Raw genomic sequence first — 19,994 nt, forward strand, 5'->3', positions numbered from 1 at the left:
CCACCTTGCTGATTTGTTATCTTCAGCTCTCTCATTTTTTTCCCATCAGGTTTTCATACTTCTTTGTGTATGTGTTCTTCTCTGAAGACCTTCAGCTAGTGACTACTACTGCTTAAGCCAACAACTTCACCTCTCTGGTTTTATTTTACTTATGGAATGACAGAATCATAGAATCATAGAATAGTTTGGGTTGGAAGGGATCTTTAAAGGTCATCTAATCCAACCCCCCTGCCATGGGCAGAGACATCTTCAAATAGATCAGGTTGCACAGAGCCCCATCCAACCTGACCTTGAATGTTTCCAGGGATGGAGCATCTACCACCTCTCTGGGCAACTTGTTCCAGGGTTTCACTACCCTCATTGTAAAAAAATTCTTCCTTATACCTAGTCTAAATCTACCATCTCTTAGTTTAAAACCATTACACCTTGTCCTATTACAACAGGTCCTGGCAAAAAGTTTGTCCTCATCTTTCTTATAAGTACCTAAAGGCTGCATTAAGGTATTCTCAGAGACTTCTCCAGGCTGAACAATCCCAACTCTCTCAGCCTTTCCTCATAACAGAGGTGCTCCAGCCCTCTGATCATTTTTGTGGCCCTCTGGACTCACTCCATCAGGTTCATGTCCTTCCTGTGCTGAGAACTCCAGAGCTGGACACAGTACTCCAGGTGGGGTCTCACCAGAGCGGAGTAGAGGGGGAGAATCACCTCCCTTGACCTGCTGGTGAAGATTCTTTTGATGCAACCCAGGGTACAGTTGGTCTTCTGGGCTGCAAGCACACATTGCTGGGTCATGTCCAGCTTTTCATCCACCAGTACCCCCAAGTCCTTCTTCGCAGGGCTGCTCTCAATCCCTTCATCCCTCAGCCTGTATTGATACTGGGGGTTACCCTGACCCAGGTGCAGGACCTTGCACTTGGCATTGTTGAACCTCATGAGGTTTACATAGGTCACTTCTGGAGCTTGTCCAGGTCCCTCTGGAGGGCATCCCATCCCTCAGGCATGTCAACTGCACTACTCACCTTGATGTTGTCTGCAAACTTGCTGAAGGTGCACTCAATCCCACTGTCTATGTCATTGATATTAAACAGTATTCGTCCCCGTATGGACCCCTGAGGCACACCACTTGCCACCGATCTCCATCTGGACATTGAACTGTTGACCACTTCAATGTGACAATTGAACCAATTCCTCATCCACTGAACAGTACACTTATTTTCTATGTCTTTAGCATTCTTCTTTACAATCTAAGAGTAGATTATTTCCCCCTGTAAAGTCAATCTAATGTCATACATAATATTGTCCCCTGAGTCATAGACACCCCTGACTGGTAGGTTACAATACCCTAGGTTTCTTATATGCCACTATACATTTTATGTTTGGCATCTGAGTTGAATGAGGATTCTCTCTATACATGCTCTTACCCTTCCTTGTCCACCCTTCCTTTTTCACACATCACTAGCCTGGAAAGCTCTTTGAGGTTGGATTTAACTTTGAAGCTTGGTTGGAAGGTGCAAGCTTTGAGCAGGGAGTTGGCCCAGATGACCTCCAGAGTTCCTTCCAACCTAAATTGTTTTATGATTCTAGCTAGGATACACTCGTGAGCTGCGGTGATGTTCATAAACTGTGTTTAGGTGAGCTTTCTAAAGTGGCGTAAGTTGTTTGTTCTGGGTCTGTCCCACCATAAACTGAAGTTCAAGCCAGCTACTGTTGCTCTTCCCATGTTTTCTAGACATCAGTATCTTACTGCTAGGACCTAGTCTTGACTTCCCATGTTATAGTCAGTGCAGTCTCTGTCTGGCACTGGACTGACCTGCCTCTGTCCTTGTGTGCAGAGAGACCATGTGCTGCACATGCAGCAAGATCAGGATGCACATCACTTCCCCAGTGAATCTGCTCTGCCTGAGGACATGATACAACATCAGGATGAAATGTTGGACCTATCTTGTGTAAATGGACCTACGTGTTCATGGTTCCCAGGACCTCTGGCACCCTGAAGAAATCCTTTAGAGCAAACAGCCACTTAGGCCCTCAACAACATCAAAAGAGCCTTTTGATCATTTCAGGACATGAGGCTTTGATTTCAGACTAGTTGTAGCAAGCTATAAAAGCCATGGTTTTTGATAGCATATCCAGATAATTCTGTACTTAATGCTGTGTGCAGTGGATGTGATAACACCATGTCTACAGTAAATGTCACCTTGCTCAAACTGAGAACAATTTGGAGAATACTTTGCCATTTCATAACTGTATGAGATGGCCTATTTTTGAAGAATTATATATTTTTGTTCTTCCCTGACACAACATCTCACCTTTTATATTACAGGCCCTGTGCTAGGGATTCAGATAAACACCTGTGGCAATCATGAGTAAAGCAGATTTCTGGCTTTGGTGTTTCGCTAGTTCTTTAGGGACATGATTCTGTAAAATTAAGGTAAATGGGAGTCTTGCCTCCCATTTCAACAGGGGATGTGATCAAACTGCATTATGCTTCTGGAAAGGTACGTGTGGCCAGGAAGACATAAATTAACTTAAAGGGGACCTTTCAATATTAGTCAGATTTCTCTCAATATACTGTACTACTCAGAACTCTTTGGGATGAGAGGTTTGCAACTCTGACATTTTAATTCAGTCTTTGTCCAGGTAACTTCCCAGTGACTTGAACAGAAAGAATCAGTTAAAACCATAGGATTTTAACAATTTTGCAAGTCAGTAAATGTTTTGTGAAGGAATGTGTGTTGCTTTTGGAAATGGCAATGATTTCCCCAATAGAGAAGTTATAAGGTGAATGTTGTAAACAGAGTGAAATTTTATTATGACCCTAAATTACAATCAACTTTCTAGGTTTCTCCTTGAATTTGAGACTCCAGACAATAAGTACTGTAATACTGTAATTTGACATTTTTTTTGCCTCTGTACTATGGTCCCTTTTCCAGAGCAGATTAGGGTAATCACTTTTTTTAATATTATGCTTTTGGATTGCCAACTGTTCACTCTAATAGTAGCATGTAATTGACTTTCTTGAGGATCACCTCCTTTAATCACAGAGCATGTGTGATTTTTATATTGGCTGAGTGTGTAGGCAGTTGGCATATCATCATCCAAACAGTCTCTTTTGCAATGACAGGCATGTTGCCTCTTTTCGGCACAGTAATGCACACAGTGATTCAGCACAAATGATGCTGCATAAATTGACAGTGAGTGTTATCCAAGAGAACACAGCTCCTTAGAAGTGTTTGGAAAGTTTTTCTCATTATTTTTACTCTGATATTTTACAGTCATTCTTTTCAATTACATTCCCAACAAAGCCATGGCTGTTATATTGCAAAATAAAGGAGGAGAAAAAGAAGAAATATCAAAGAATTAAAGTATACTATAAGAAACACAACAAATGTAGTCTGAAGTTTCTTAATATCTATCTTTGCCTTCAGTGAAATGCAGAGAAATGAGGTTTAGTTTCTCAGCATCTCTCTTGTAACAACATCACAAAGGTCATACAAGAGTAGACAAAAATAAAGCAGAAAAAAAAAGGAAAACTTCGGAACACCATTTACTGCAATTAGCTAAATCTGGGTTATATATAATTCTTTCTGCCATGAAAATCTCCCCTTGACTTGGGAGAAGAAAGAGATATATGTTTACAGTGAAGGTAGGGAAAGCAGCCATGGAGTAAGTTTCTTGGATAAATATTTGGAACTGTTCTCTGGATACTGGATATTTGTCTGTAAATTTCCCCACTTTAGGAGAGATCTGACAGCTACAACACAGACTCATACAAGACCAAAATCTGATCTCACATTGAGATCATCCTTTTCAATCATAAGGTTAGTAGAGTGTCAGCAAAACAGGAATAGCAGTGTAACATCTATCAAAGCATGGCTGCTGTACAGGGCATGGTAGAAGACTACTCAGAATACCAAGAACTATGCCTCAGAATTCCCTGTTCACGCTTCTGGGAAACAAAAGTCAAATTCCTGATCGGATGTTTATTTCCCTTGATGAAGAGAAATGTGGCTAGGCTCAAGGAATGTGATTTTTTTCAGTGGAACAGGGAGAAAATAATGTTACATCACAAAAGATAGTAGCTGTGAATGGGAGCACTTGCTAGAATGGACTGGTCAAGGCTTCTGAACAACATAAGCAAAGTTTAATATTGAATGACCAAAAATGAAGAAGCCCTTGGGTGTATCAAAGCCCAGTTTTGCGTGTCAACAATCAACACCCTCCAAAGGAATTTAGGGACTCAAGGCACTAGCAGGATCCCCAGACAAAATAATACATGGCTGTGGTCTATGTCCAGCTTGATTTTGCACTTCTACCTCTGCTGAACACAGATCTCAACTTTCTCTGAAACATGGGATTCCTCATGGATAAGAAGGAGGGTCCCAGACTGTTGCCTGGAGCTGGGCTGACGTGTCTGAGGCAAGCTTTTATGACAATCTAAATCTTGGTGATTTTCCTGAAAAAAACAGCTTTTCAGCTCAGCGCCTACCCCCCATCCTTCCCAAATCTATTAGTTTTCCATTTCCCTCTTCTCTGAAAGAGTCACAGTAACATCAGTGATAATGACAATTGAACAGAAACTCAGAGCTCTCAGCAAAGAGACAGGAAGAAGAATCTGAGTTTATGTTCAACCTTCACATCAGGACTTCAACCTAAATTCAATCTCTGTGTTGAAGCATTGCTCTAGTGTATATCTCTAATTAGATATCCACTCTTGTCCTTCATCTGCTGGGCAAGTTTGAAAACATTTGTCAGAAGCAGCATGGGAAGCCTAGGACAGAAACCAAGGACATTAGCAGCTAAAGAGTTAGAGAAACTCAGGGCATACAAAGGAGGATGACTGTGCATCCCAAAGGAGGTGTCTGAGCTGCTTGCTGACTCTTCTCATGGTCTTCAAGGAATCACTAACTTCAACATCCTCCTTCAAGTGCTAGATAATAATGAAAGAATAGCCTTGCTTTTGCTTTAAAGTAGCTTTGTTCTACATTTATGTGATTATGTAATTGTATAGTCCCATATAGCTACCTCATTTGTTCTCATCCTAGGTCTCACCCGTTTGGTAAAGGTGGAGAGAAACTGGTGCTGAGTTATGGAAGTTGCTCTTTCTTTTGTCTTTATCATTAGAGTCTGATGAGGAAGTCTGTGATAAGGAAACTAGGAGGCAAGTAACACACTTCCAGTATTTCACCCAGGAATGGGGTCATGTATAGACAAAGATGAAACTGATGAGCTCAGAACTAAATGGGAGAACTACTTTTGTTTTCCAGATGTTAGTTTTCTGGGTGGCCTCCCAAGCTTTGAAGGTTATTTTTCCCATAGATAAAAGATCTTCTGCTACAGATGGTACTTTTTAACTCTCCTAAGTCCTTGTATATCTGTGATAAAACTCTGGCAAAAACTGACACAGCACTTCTTAGGAGGGCAGCTAGGTTCTTATTGTCACAGTTTTTCCATTCATCACTTCAAAATTTCAGGTAAAGCAACTTCCCACAGGTCCTAACATTGGCAGTTTGTTGATACAACAGCAGAGTGGAAACATATTTAATTTATGGTCTATTTAGGGTATTAATTTATTCATGGGGATGATTTTTAGCTATTGGTAAATTTGTGCCTTTAAGACTGTTATGTGAATTTTATATATGCATATAAATATATAAATTTGTAAGAAAATATTTTCCTTACTATTTGTCTGCTATTTTTTTCTGTGACCTATCACTACTTCCCAAATTTAAGTCCAATCCGTTTCTAGTTGTCTCTGCCTAGGATCTAATACTTTGAGCCAAGAAAACAAAAAGCAGAAATGATGGAAAACATGCTCAGGCAAAGTCTTTTAGGCTGTGAAAGAACAAACATAAGAAATGACTTAAAAAGAATGCAGTGCTTGAGGAATTAAATTAGAAAGGTAGTGAAATATATTTCTTGTATGAAAACATTCTGAGAAGAAATAAAATGGTTCATGTAAAAAAATTGTAATGAAGAGAAGCATAATTAATTATTTAGACAAACCAAAAGAAAATCAAAGTAAAATATATGGGGTCCTTCAGTGTGAGTAATTTATTTATAAATAGACATATGTTCTGAGACTGAGTGGCCGCATTGGATTTGTGTAACTGTGTCCTATTTAGCAAGATTCAGAGTCTAAATAAAAAACTCATATAGAAGTTTCATCTCCAGTTCTGTGCAAGCATGCTGCAGAATACAGATGCCTTGGCATTACCTGATCATTCTTCAGTTCAGGTCCAGACTGCAATGCCTCAGATGATAGCAGCATATGTTTGTTGTTTCTGAAATTTCATCACTTTGCAGTATCTGTACCCAGACATAATTTCTGAGACAAGGTAATATTATTTGACATAGACTTGAATATATTATGATGGATTATTAATGTCTGGTGAATATTTTAAGTGCAGTATATAGGTACTAAATTTAATCTTCTTCAGGACATATATGATGTAGTGTTTCCTTCAAAATTGTTTACCTGAAAATCAGAATTTTCATCAAGAATGGAGTTCCAACTGTCCCCTGTGATGCTGTGACTATACATGACAGAAATGGAGCAAACTGGAAAGAGTGGATGACCATACATTAACATGCGCTCTGAACCACTATTCTGGAGCTAGCAAGAATGGATGCAAAGAGCAAGGGCTGTTAAATGAAGACTGGCATCCCTTAGGATTTCCAAGGACATAATGCTGTGAGCACTAAGGGAGTATTTGGGAAGATCACCCTTTAGCTCCTCTTTTAAGATCTCAGAGAGTACCCGATGCTTAACCTGCAGTCAATGCTCTGCAGCCCTCAGACTATGCAAAAGTCTGACAATGTGTGCTAATACAAAGCAGAACATCTCGGGACTGTGATCTCCTCATCTCTCCTCTGCTGTCAGGACCATTAGTACCACATCTCTGTGTTACAAGGTAAAAGAGAACAGTTCATTAGGTGTCCGGGGCAAAAAACAGGCTAGAAAGAGAGTGAGTGAGCCCCGCTACCTTATTTCTTTTGGAGGCTCCTTCATTGCTAAAGGGGAATAAGGGCAGTGAAAATTAACTGGTTCTCTGATGTAACCATCTTTATGTAGGAACAGGAAAAAAATCACACTAATAATAATTTTAAAATCTTAAATCTCCATTAACATCTGTGGGGGTCATGTTCTGGCACGGGGAACACCATTGTTCAGTCAAGCCCTCATTGGGAAGGGAGTAAAGTCAGGAAGGCCAGTACCAGTTTTTCCTGAGGGACAGTGCACATGGTGTTTCCTCCTGATATGAAGGGAGCTGAGCACTGGTGAGTGAGACCAGACCTATACAACAGGAAGAAACCCTTGCCCATTAAAAAAGTTCTCCAAGTCCTCTTTTTATATCTATTTCTATAGCAGCACAAGGTCTTTACATTTCAAGAGCTGCATGCATTAGGCTACAGGACTTAGTGACAGAACCCTCTTTAAAGTGTGTTTTGTATGCTTGGGGTGAGTTAATATCTTCTTTGGAGAGTTTTTTGTGCCCTCTCTCTGGTATGAAACGTGTAAGTAAAATTTTATTGTAGACACTTTTGACATATTTTTGATCTTTCTTTCCACCTAATCTTTCTCTTCCATGATGCACAGTCCTTTCACAGCTCAGCTTTCCTGTTTCTTATACTAATGCCTTAAGTCCCATTTCTTAAAAATTACATTATGGTTCTGATGACCAACATAACACAAACAATTAACTGGAACTGAATTCAAACTTCCTGAGAAGCAAATCCAGCTCTTCAAATTAACTATCTTTTATTTCTTATTCTTTTTTCAAGTTTTTTTGGGAGGAATCTCTTAAGCAACCTGACATTTTATCCTATAGCTTGGCAACTCTAGTTTGCTGTCTGCAGTTCTAGCTGCATCCATAAGTTTTGTTGATTTTGAATGAAGTACCAGAAGCAGCCTGTTAACAAAGGAGTTAATGGAGCAATTTTCACAGTATATAGCATTTTACAACATTGCCATTTCCAAGAGCATATTTTCAATCCCATGTCTATTCTGATTTAGAAACATAATTGCAAAGACAATCCCCCTTCCAGCCGAAAGATTATAACTAACAATATATGCTTCAGTACACATACAGAAGGCCTTGTTAAAGACAGAGTAAGACCACTTTTCATTTTGCTATTATTTGATTAACATATTCTCCTTAGCTCTGATGTGTTCTGCCTTTGTGGGTCTATGTGACAAGGTTTTATTATTTTAACAGTGGTTTTCATTATTCAGTTTGCAAAAACCTTCTAAAATTTTTGATCAGTATACAGCAATTTTTCAGAAATATTTTAATCATGTTTACAAGAAGCCAAGTTTATGACAAAATAATTGATTACCTGATTTTTATTATACCAAGGCTATGGAAATATTTTGTTGTATTGATTAAGGACTCATCCTTTCTGTACAACACAGGTTGTTTGCGTTTCTGGCCTCCAGCCAACACAAGGCACAGTAAGCCAGAGATAAGATAACAAATTTATTTGTAAAATTAAATTTTATATTGATTTTGATTCTTACTAAATTTACTGTGAAGAGGAGGGGAACCTCATATGTTTTGTCTCCCTCGAGGAAACACAGTTCATAAGTTCACAGTTTGTGACCTGTAAGTGGAGTGAACATGTTTGTTTTGGTAATGTATAGGTATTGAGGAACATCAGCACCAGTCTGTGCCACAGGAGCTGGAAAGCATGTGTGATCAGAATGGTACATGAGAAGGTTGAGACAGAGCAAAGATAAAAATAATCATAATTTCTGAATAAACCTTACAGAGAACTGCTAGCTAACAGGTGGCTGACTCCTCTCTGAAGTATGCTCTTTGCTGCTGGGAGTGTGGCTGTTCATCACAAGCAGTCTCAATTTAAGAAGCTCTAGTGATGGTTTCAGATTAATTTGTGCTGTTTTATTTCCCACCACTGAAACTGCTTTCACACTGTTGTAATTCATGGAAGCCTTCTGTGCTTTGCTCAGTGAGTTAGAGACAGAAGAGAGATTCAGAAAAAAATTTACCCAAGCTGAGCATGGGAACATTTCCTCTAGGGTGCTTAAGATCTGATTTCACTTTACCTCATACTTTTCAGTTCTCTTCTTTGTAGCTACAGGGGAGATGAAATAGGGATGTGTTCAGAGAACATTTCAGTGTGCCCATGTTGCAGTGAATACATGATTATCCAGTTATAACTCACAACAAGAAAAGTTTGGGCTTTCAATAAGTTTAGGATAAATTGCAGTGTCTTATTTTTTATTTATTTTTTACCACAACCAAGCATTAATATAGAACTGGTTGGGAAATAATGAATAAAATGTTTACAAAAAGAATTTGAAATATTTCTTGAAACTTATCTGCCAGAGCAGTTCAATATATTGACAACACACACACAGAAATTAAAACTGCATTCTTGTCTGGGGAAAAAAAAAGACTGGTCATTTCTAGACATCTTCTACTTTGTGAGAAAAAAACCACTACCATATAGATAACAAGAGAGATCTGTATTCCAAGATCATTATGACATACAGGACTGTAGAGTTTAGAATTGAATCCCTGTAGTAGGGAACACAAATGAATCAAGAATTCTTCTCACTCCTGAAAAGGCTGATGTGTTAATCTTGCTTGCATAAATAAAATTCTCTGATTAAAGCAAAACCCCAGGGATACCATGATGTATTGACTGAGAGAATGAAAGCTCTGCCTTCCAGCTAGAGTAATATGGCTATTTATTAACCAAAGTTAATATTTCCTTCCTTTTTTTTTTTTTTTCCCCCAAACTAATGATGGTAGCCTCCTAGGAAGATGAATGATCATATGATGATGTAGACTTTTCATTCACAATATGCTACTGTCCAAAAATATTCTTAAACACAATAAGGAAGTTTTACTCCTCCTTTTTTGGACTAGAGTGAAGTGAAAATGTAAGAGAAATAGCATTGCTGTATGTCTCCACAGATAATTTTATATTCTGTTTGTTCTGGCATAGAAGAGGAATAAAAAAGAATTTTCCCCATAGATTTCTTATGTTTATAAATGTATAATTAAAAATAAATACAAGAAATGCCTCTACAGTTCTATGGATCACATTTAATGGAAATTTGATCCTGTTTTTAAGAAATTTCTAAAACCAGACTTTTTCCAATAAAAGCAAAATCTCTGGTCTTTCCCTGAATGGTAGACAATAGAGGCTGTAATGATTCTTCCTCTCTTCAGTTTTAGTATTGCCTTCGATCTTCCAATCTAAAAACTCTTAGCATCATAATTACCTCTTTTGGCTTTTACAAAATGTCACAGCTCCTATTCAGCCAATAGATCACAACACATGGGGCTACTGCTTCACTTTTAAACACTATATTAATAGCTGAAATGTCTGACAGGCAAAATTATAAGTTTGGCAACAACTTGGTGTCCTTTTTGGCATTTTCTAGATTTGCTGTTACTTTGGGAAGTAAGAGATCTGGAGCCAGAGATATCTGGATCCAAAGGCATGTCTGCTAAGAGTGGGTTTAGCCACTCAAGCTCTCTTCTGGACTTTAGACATTCAAGCCCTCTTCCGGACACCTAAACACTATAGTTAACCTGTCAATTCGTTATGTTGTAGTTAGTTTTAATCATTCATAGCTTTTGCTTCTGTATGTAGGGTGATCTCACATACAGAAGTATGGTTTGAAGGCAGAGGTAAAATGGTATTAAAATAACTGATATCTCTGAATAAGAAAGAAAAACTTCCAATCACAGACTTCATACGGGGACTCAAGAAAATTATGGCTGTTCTTCTCCAGGCAGGCTAAAAAATAAATCATTTCTACCAACAAAATTGTTATTCTCCCAATAATAGAATTATTTCTCTCTACTCAACATTTCACTCCAGTAGGTCACTAGAGCATCTGGCTTTCACTCTTCTTCTCCCCTAACCTTTTGAAAGTTTCCCTGAGTCCCTCAGAAAATGATATATCATAGAATCATAGAATGGTTTGGGTTGGAAGGGACCTTAGAGATCATCTAGTTCCAAACCCCCTACCATGGGCAGGGATACCTGCCACTAGACCAGATCTAAATCTACCCTCTTTCAGGTTAAAGCCATTACCCTCTGTCCTGTCACTACATGCCCTTGTAAAAAGTCCCTCCTCATCTCTCCTGTAGGCCCCCTTTAGGTACTGAAAGGCCACTATAAGTTCTCCCTGGAGCCTTCTCTTCTCTAGGCTGAACAACACCAACTCTCTCAGCCTGTCTTCATAGGAGAGGTGCTCCAACCCTCTGATCACCTTCATGGCCTCCTCTGAACTTGCTCCAACAGGTCCATGTCCTTCTTATGTTGGGGGCCCCAGAGCTGGACACAGTACTGCAGGTGGGGTCTCACTAGAATGGAATAGAGGGGGAGAATCACCTCCCTTGACCTGCTAGTCACACTCTCTTGATGCAGCCCAAGATGTAACCTTTGTGCAATTGGCAGCCATACTAAACTTTCATAATGATGAAGCTAATGTTTATCTGTTCTAACACCTGCTTTTCTAACTTTTCATCGTGTGTATATATAGCTTAAAGTTGTTCCCTTCATCTGCTCACAGGCAAGCTGTGTGAACTGTCACTTTCTGTTAGCAAATAGCTCTTTTCCAAGATCAGAACATTTTCCATGTGCAGGATTTGTATTTTATCCCTGAGAAAAGACTTCCAACATGAACATAATTATACAGTTTTGCTCTCCCATCCTTTTCATGGAACAGGATAATGCATTGATGCGATACTTCAAACTCTCTGTGGGACTGGCAAGATGACAGACTGTGGTTATTTAATGTGAACACATTGGGGGAACAGAGAACAAAAGATACTCATCAGTGTGTTGATGCGATCCTCAATATGGTCAACACTATGATCACACAAAATTATAAGATTAGAAGCAAAATGAAAATCAAAAGTAAAGTTTAAAAATTACTTGATGCTTTGTGATCTGTATATCTGGACTAAAAGATAATTTTTTTTGTTTTAATATTTGAGAAAATATATGATTAATAAGATTAAATCACCTAAAGAAAAGGCCATATATTAATGGAATTAAACCAAAATCCCACAGACACTGAACTAGATGAATATGGGGTGAAAAAATTATATCTTCTATGTGATATTTATGGACTGCAACTATCTAACAAGGTATATAAATAGAATTGGGAGTTTAACAACACATTTGAAAAAGCATCAGATGATTTTTCGATGATTTTGATTGTTTAGGGATTTGACTTTGTCTAGCATCTGAAACAGACAGCTTATAAGAGAAAAATAGGATTCTAGGATCTGATACATTTAAAAACATGAGAGAGAATTGAAAGCCTCCTCACAGCTTAGTAGGTTTTTTTGTTAGAGTTTTATTGTTGTGGAGGAGAGAAGGGAGTAGGTTTTGCTTTGTTTTCCTTGTTTGAGGTTGAGTATTATCTTACCTGGAGTTCAATCATCTGAATGCTGATCAGGATCAGAAATCATGAAACCTAGATTAATGAGTGGCTTGATGGTGTAGGAACATGGTTCGCAATACAAAGAAATTTTACAAGCACTCTCATCCTCATCGATACTTCTTTAAATTTTGTACTTTTACCAGTTGGAGAAGTTTAATACAAGGGTCTTGATAGTTCAAATTCAGATGAAACTGACTTTATAACAGCTTCAGGTCTGAAATCCAGGTCAAAAAATTGTTTAGAGCATTACTATTAAAAGCACTCTAAATAAAGATCTTCAGCTTTGTAGCTCCTTCAGTAAAAAAAAAAAAAAAAAGTGTTAAAATTCTTCTAAAAACAAAAGTGAAAACTTTTCATGAAGATTTATCTTTTATTTATTTATGAAAGAGGGTTTTTTGTTTAGAGAGTTGAAATATTAATTAAAATAATATTAAACATGTATGAATTATTATTTTGTGCTTAGATAGATGAAGTACTTGTAGTGTTGTTTAAAACTGCAAAAAAAATAATACACAGACACACAGACACACACATTAATATTGATCCTCAATAAGGAAACCGATTTCAAAATGTTTCCTGAGCTGTTTTTCCCAAAGGTGCTAAATGTGTTTAATTTTGCAGTCTTTGCAACTGAAAAAGAAAAAGCATCTCCTCTGAATTATTCTGTTCCTAGAGAGTACCCCCCTTACACTAGGAAAAGATACAAAAGCATAATCACGGTGAAGCCTGTGACTGGGCATTTAGTAGGAATCTGCTTATTTGCGAAGATACTGTCTTTGAGATGCTATTTTGCTGCATAAGGAGATGGTGGAAGCCTACCAACAGACTTGATGTTTGTCCTAAAAACCCAATAAGAAAACAGCAATTCCAAATGACAAGCACCTAGTTTACATATTTTACAGTGTCTATTCAGACAGATAAGCGTTTTGAGGTCAGCAAGATGTTTTCTCATATGGTTGCAGTTTCATTCTGTTATTCTTATTTACTGATACACTTCAGTTATATTTAAAATAATATGTAACTTTTTATATCCATTCTCCTCTCTCTATTTTGGACTTGGATTTTGTTGCCATCAGGAGCATAATAGATTGTGGTACATGGCTACACTTCAGCCCCTACTAATAAAATGGTCAAAGTAGGGCTGCCTCCCTCTGGCTCTCACCAGTGGAAAATGTATTGACTCAGGTTCATCTTTAAGGTCTTGGTAAGCATGTGGTACAGAGTGCTTGGGCAAGACAATAAGACTGATGAGCCTCTGTGTGTTTCCAGGCACTTTAATGTTCTACTTCTCTTCTCCGGTGCAGGAGGTTAGAAAGATGTGAACAACCCGAATTGCACATTTGTAAACAGCTGAATTAGAAAGCTGGTTTCAGGATGTACTGTTTGTATTTCTATATTATTCATGATCTGCAAACTCCCATGAGGTCAATGAATTCCGAATTGTAGCTGAAATTCATTTAGACCCACGTTTTCAAGTGATTGCTTTGAAATGTCTGATGTCACAGGTCTGAGACAGCTGTTCTGAGGTATGTTGGTGCATACCTAGATGACTCATGAAATCAATTACTGGAAAAAAACCCAAAACACCCCACCCCAAGCTAAAATGTGAATTAACATAAAAGCTGTTTGGCTTCATGGACTTGTGTTGGACAATCCATGATACAAACAAGCTTCCTTTCTTACAGTACAGCATGCTACTACACTGTTATAATCACTTAAAGTTTGGGTTACTGTATTTCATTTCCATCAGGAGAAACTGGCAATGTAGTTGAGTGCTTTTTTGATATACTACATCCAGACATGTTCTACTGGATCAGGAAAGCTCAGTTTCAAAATCTTTTCAGTTGTTACTTAGTGCAAAAAATTTTGCATGTATTCACTCTTAGAGTTGCATCACACTGTTTTCTCAGACTGTGTCCTAGTGTCTTTTTTTTCCTTTCTTCCTGAACCTCTGTCTCTCTCACAGCTACAAACCATCAAGAACAATAGCTTCAGCTCTCCATTCCTCCAGGCCACAATGCTTGGTCCATAACTGTTTCAGTTATGTACTTACATAACAGAATATGTCCCAAACATAATTATCTTAGTTGAAAATTAGATTCATAACAATAAACTCAAACCAACAGGAATTAAGTAGTACCAGTAATGTCTTTGGAGAAAATTATAATTAATATATAGCTTGAAAGAGCTAAAGCTTTCTTCTAGGCTTTGTGCATGTATTTGGTAATATGATCCTGTGTATGTGAAAACAGGGACTTCAAAAGTTTCACCTTCCTGATTTCATAAGGAATTGTAATCCCAAGTTGTAGCTATTTAAATGAAGCAGTTAAACCCCTGTTCTTAATAAGGTTAAGTAATGACAATAAGTTTATTAGACATTTGGCCTATTTTTCCATGCAGGAGACTGAAATATGGTGTAAGGAACGTATCACGTTCCAAAGTATTCAGCAATTTACCCTTTTTTTCATAATTCTGATTACCCTTTTTTGCATATATACAGTCAGACCTACAGTTAATATAATTGCTATGACTAAATTGAAGTCAGTTGCTTCTAAAGAAACCATTCATATTACTGTTTACAGCTTATCTATAAACAGAGGTGGTTGAAATTCTGGCTTATATAAATGAGAGACAAAAACTTAACCCAGGGACTTGTATAAACTGAAGAGACTGGAGACTATAAAGTGTTCTGGGGATTTTTTAAATGTAGGATAGTAAAAGACTTGGAGACAGTTGTGATCTGCAGCTGTTTCAGGAAGCTGCTTTTCTGTTGGAGAGTGTAGAGAGCTACAAGTAATCCCTTTTTTTAAAGAAGAGTTTACAGGAAGATTCTAAGACTGGAATACATGTCCACTCAACCCCCACTTAGCCACCAGCTACCCCTGGAGTCACTGAATTCAATAAATAACTGAGTCCAGGGCAAGAGGCAAAAGGCACAAGCTGAAACATGAGACATTCTTTTTGAATATAAGAAAACACTTTTTCACCATCAGGGTTGCTGAGAGAGATTGTGACGTCTCCATCCTTGGAGATACTCATAACTCAACTGGAAATGATCCTGGGCAACTTGCTCTAACTGAACCTGTTTGAATGGGGGGCTTGGACTAGACAGCCTCCAGATGTACTGTACCCCAGCCTCAGCAATTTTGTGATTCTGCAACCACCAATTAATCTTCCAAATGCCTAAGTGACTCCTACCAAGTTTATCCACAACTGCTTGAGTTATGAGCAGATAGCTGGCTAGCTCCCCCTTGTCTAAGGGGTAGAAGATGTACATTGATAATTAGGAGGCTAGTTTTAATTCTCTTGTCTGCCTGAAGGGTTTTGTACCTGCATCTCTTACCTCCCAGGCTGACTATAGTCAATTTCCATAGCACAACAGTATATATATTAGAACAAATTATAACAAAAGATGACTCTGAGAGTGCCCAGATCTAGAAAACTTCAACTTCACAGTTTCAATATTTGCACTGAAAGTTTATATCCCTTCTGGCATAAGAGGAAGGTGAAGCTGGGTGCTATGTAGCTGGGATGAGTCTGTTGCAAGCATTTCCTCATGGGTAGATTGCCACCTATGAATGCTACCCAGCATTGGGTGACTCCCTGGATCAGGGAGCTAGGCTTGTGTCTTTAAAACACACCACACTTTAACTACATGTCTTTCCTTGGCATTTCCATGACTCTGAAGGAATATTGTCCTGACTTTTGCATCCCACTATGATGTACCAAGTTCATCCTCAGTATTGTGCAGAGCCTGAATACCTGACCTGGAGACATGTCCACCAGACATTTAGTTGCCTAATGGAGACAGGCTGCCAGGCTTAGCAGTCCGGTGCCCAAATTCTTCCATGAAATGAGCCTTTATGCAATGTAAAAAATCATGACAGATGCAGTTGTATGAAATGGACTGCTACTATTCCAAAGGCAGACCATTTTCTCATCTGAAAATCAAGTTCTTTTGTGTTATAATAGTTTGCATAAGATTCCCAAACATTTAAATCATATCACCTAGACATTTTTTAATGTTAAGTGAAACCAGAAGCCTATGTATGAATGAATAATATCTTCGAAACAGGTACTGTCTGTATGTAGTATGACACTGAAGCTGTTTGTTTGTACTTGTATTTTTGTTTTTTAAATAATCAGAGAGATCATTTCACGTTAACAAGCTTGCTGTTGATTAAACTGAGCCATGAAGTAACAGATCCGGAGAAAATGAGATTATAAAAACTTTAAACACCTAGCAGAAGGTTGGATAAAACCTTTTTATTGTCTGAGGTATACCTATGAGTTAACTAATTCTGAAGCGATAATAAATGATTTCATTATTTACCATCTGTTAGGAATTCAATTAGATCCTGCTCAGTTTGCATAGCTGCAGTCCTTCCATCACTCTACTTTGCATTCCCTACCCAGCCTGAAGACCCTAGAGTTAAGCTGTATTATCACCCTCTGACGTAAAGATGGGAAAATGCTTTAAGAACACTTTTTTCCCCTTAAATCCATCACGCCTGTAATCTTACCATTGCATTTACAGCATCTTTTTAACATAATAAATACTGCATTTATTTAGTCTAAAAAAAACAATGCTTGAATTGATTTTTAGTTCAAATTATTATAGAACAAATTGTTGAGGACTTTGAGGTGAAAATTCAACAGTACGATAAGTACTTTTGAAAATAATGATTCTCAGAGTGAGGACATAAAACTAGGAAATTAAAGGCAAGGAGTGACTTGTCATGCCCCATATATATAGTGAATATACAGGGTATACTCTTCTACATTTTAATGAGAATAATTCATGTTGATTTATGCTTACATAAGTCACTGCCAGCTAACATTTCCTCCACTACCTTTAGCATTGCTTTAACTTTCAGCATCAGATTCACATTAAAATTTTGGGGTTGCAGGTCATCTCCATTTACACATCTACTGTGTTGTTGTGAGACAGAAAAATCTATCATTTTGCCTTTTTTTCTAAGGTAGCTGAGAAAAAGATGTTTAGCTAAGAGGCAGAGATGAGGCAAAGAACCTTTAGCTCAAAAGCCTCTTGCTCCTTGTCATTTGATGCCAGTGAAAGACAAGGAGATGCTCCCTGTCCCTGCTTTGGCTAATGAGTTCATTCAGTATGGAGGGCAAAAGCAGGGGTAAACACTGTCAAGATGAATTTAGGATGGTTAGGCAATACTTACAGTTAAGGTTCTCTGTTCTGTACTTGTTGTAGGAACTGGAATTTATATTTCCATCCCTAACTGGCCTCTGGGGGAACATGGGTGAGGACAGGTTTCCAAGAGGTTCAGCCAGTGTTTCACTCCCTCCCTCCTTCCCAGTGCAGCAGCCAGAACTTCTAGAGCAGTCTCACACTTCAGCATCATGGACACACATAAGCTAGCACTGCCCAAAACTCCGCTTCTCTGTGAACAGCATACCCTGGTCCAAGACTAGAGGAATGTTCAGCTACCTAAGTCCCACAGAAATCAAGTGCCTCTAAGGACCTTGGCTGCATGCAAAACAACAAGGAAAACACTTTTCTAGGATAAAGGAAAAGCATGTCTTCTTGGAAAAGAGGAAAGAAGAACTGATACTTACCAACATGGACAAAGCAAACATGAAATTAAGAACAAGGTTCCATTCCTAATATGTAAATGGGCTGAAAATTACAGAAATTCTCCACAGTCATCCATGTCTTAAAGATTCTTTAGAAAGAAGAGACATTCTTACAGCATTTTGTCTATATTCACCTGCAAATCACTTGATGTAAGTAGTGAAGAGCTTTGTGCTTCACTTTGTTTTACGCTGTCCCTTTACCCTGTGTTTAAGAAGCTGTGTCTTCTTCCCCTTGATAGGATACACTAATTAATTGTGTGACCTAATTGCATATGCTACATAGTCATATTAGCACTTGGATTAATTTATTTAAACCTAAGTAAACCAAACAGAGATTTTACTTTTATTTCAGGCTGTCTTTTAATATTGTATTTGTCTTTGAAACTATGCAGCAAGTTCTCCTTGAAGGACATAAAGGGGAAAAAAAAATCATTATCAACGCTATGACTGCTTTTCACTCATATGTGAAAAGCCTCAGGTGACATGACTTAGGCCAATTGTTTCACTTATCAAAAATAGGTAACATAAGCCCTTGACAAATCTGTCTACATGGTTGTTTTTTGACCTCTTATTGAATGCTTGTCAATTGTCACTTTGACTCATAGTCCTACATTACAAGATCTGAGAAATATTGCTTTGCTGGGGTAGATTCATACTGACACAGTTGGGTTTTCTTCAGCACTATATCATCAACTTTAGGCTGTGCTGACCTGATGATTTAAACAAAATAAAAATATAGCACCAGCCAAAGGACAATGGTGAGGAACATTTTTTTTTCTATTTTATGTCATTTTATTTGTGCTGAACATCAAAATAAATGTTTCAGACTCAGTTCTAGACATGTAGACCTTAATGCTGAAAGAGCATTTCTGTCTTTGTGTGTATCTGTATGTACATAATTATGCAAAAAATAAGTGTACACACATTTTCTGCTCTGCTAATCCCACTTAACACTGTGTAAAGTGACATTACATTGTCTGAAGATCCTTGTTGGAGAATATTTCCTTGCATAGAAGCTTTAGAGTAAATCTGGTGGATGTGCCAAAACTAATTTTTTTCAACCTCATCTTCTTACCCCCAGCACAAAGAAAGAGAAGGAGCATGTGGTGATGGGTCAGACTGGAGTGACAGGAGTGTGATAGAGGCCTTAGACTAGTGGTATAAATTAGAGCAGACCCATCTCTCTTTTACCATGCACTGAGACTGATCAGTCATGGATCACAGATCAGGGAATTGCAAATGACTCTTTGCCACCAGTCTTCACCACAAAAACGAAATAAAGCTCAGACACAGTGAAAAATCAAGACAAGACCATATCAGTATAAAGATATATATCATTCCACATTTACAAAAGAAAATTATAAACTGACAAATATACAACTGACATGTGAACAGGACAAACATTTTTATGTGGTAAATTACTGATCAACTGTTTACTTTAATGTATCTTTGGCCATTTTCTTTCTCCTTTTTACTCACTCTGGAGTTAGTTTTCCAAATCTCTGATCCGCTTCAAACAAACAAATTCCAGAAAGTCACTATTAAAAAAATGCACAGTTATTTGTTGAAGTGTTTATGATGTTCTTGAAATGTACGAAACCCTTTGCCCACCTGCAATCAAGCAAATATTCAAAATGCATGTTCAGTAAAAGCTTTTACCTGGAATTGTATTTTAATTTTGTCAAAACATGATTGCTGGAGCCTGTTGAGATTTTATTGTAAGACATGGATTGGTCCTTCAGAGCCCACTGTTTATATTGCAGCTTATGCAAAGTTGAAAACATACCTATGCAGAAAAATCACACACCTTGAGTAAAATCCTTTTTTTTGGAACAGTTCATGTTTTTCCTGGGTCCAAGAAAGACCCATTTCAGTGCATGACAATGAAATAAAATAGCGAGCCACCAACATGCTCAACAGTGGCCAGATGGCAGCCTCCACGGTGTCTGCT

The sequence above is a fragment of the Strix aluco genome, chromosome 5 (genome assembly GCF_031877795.1).
Source record: "Strix aluco isolate bStrAlu1 chromosome 5, bStrAlu1.hap1, whole genome shotgun sequence".
NCBI classification, from domain to species: Eukaryota; Metazoa; Chordata; class Aves; order Strigiformes; family Strigidae; genus Strix; species Strix aluco.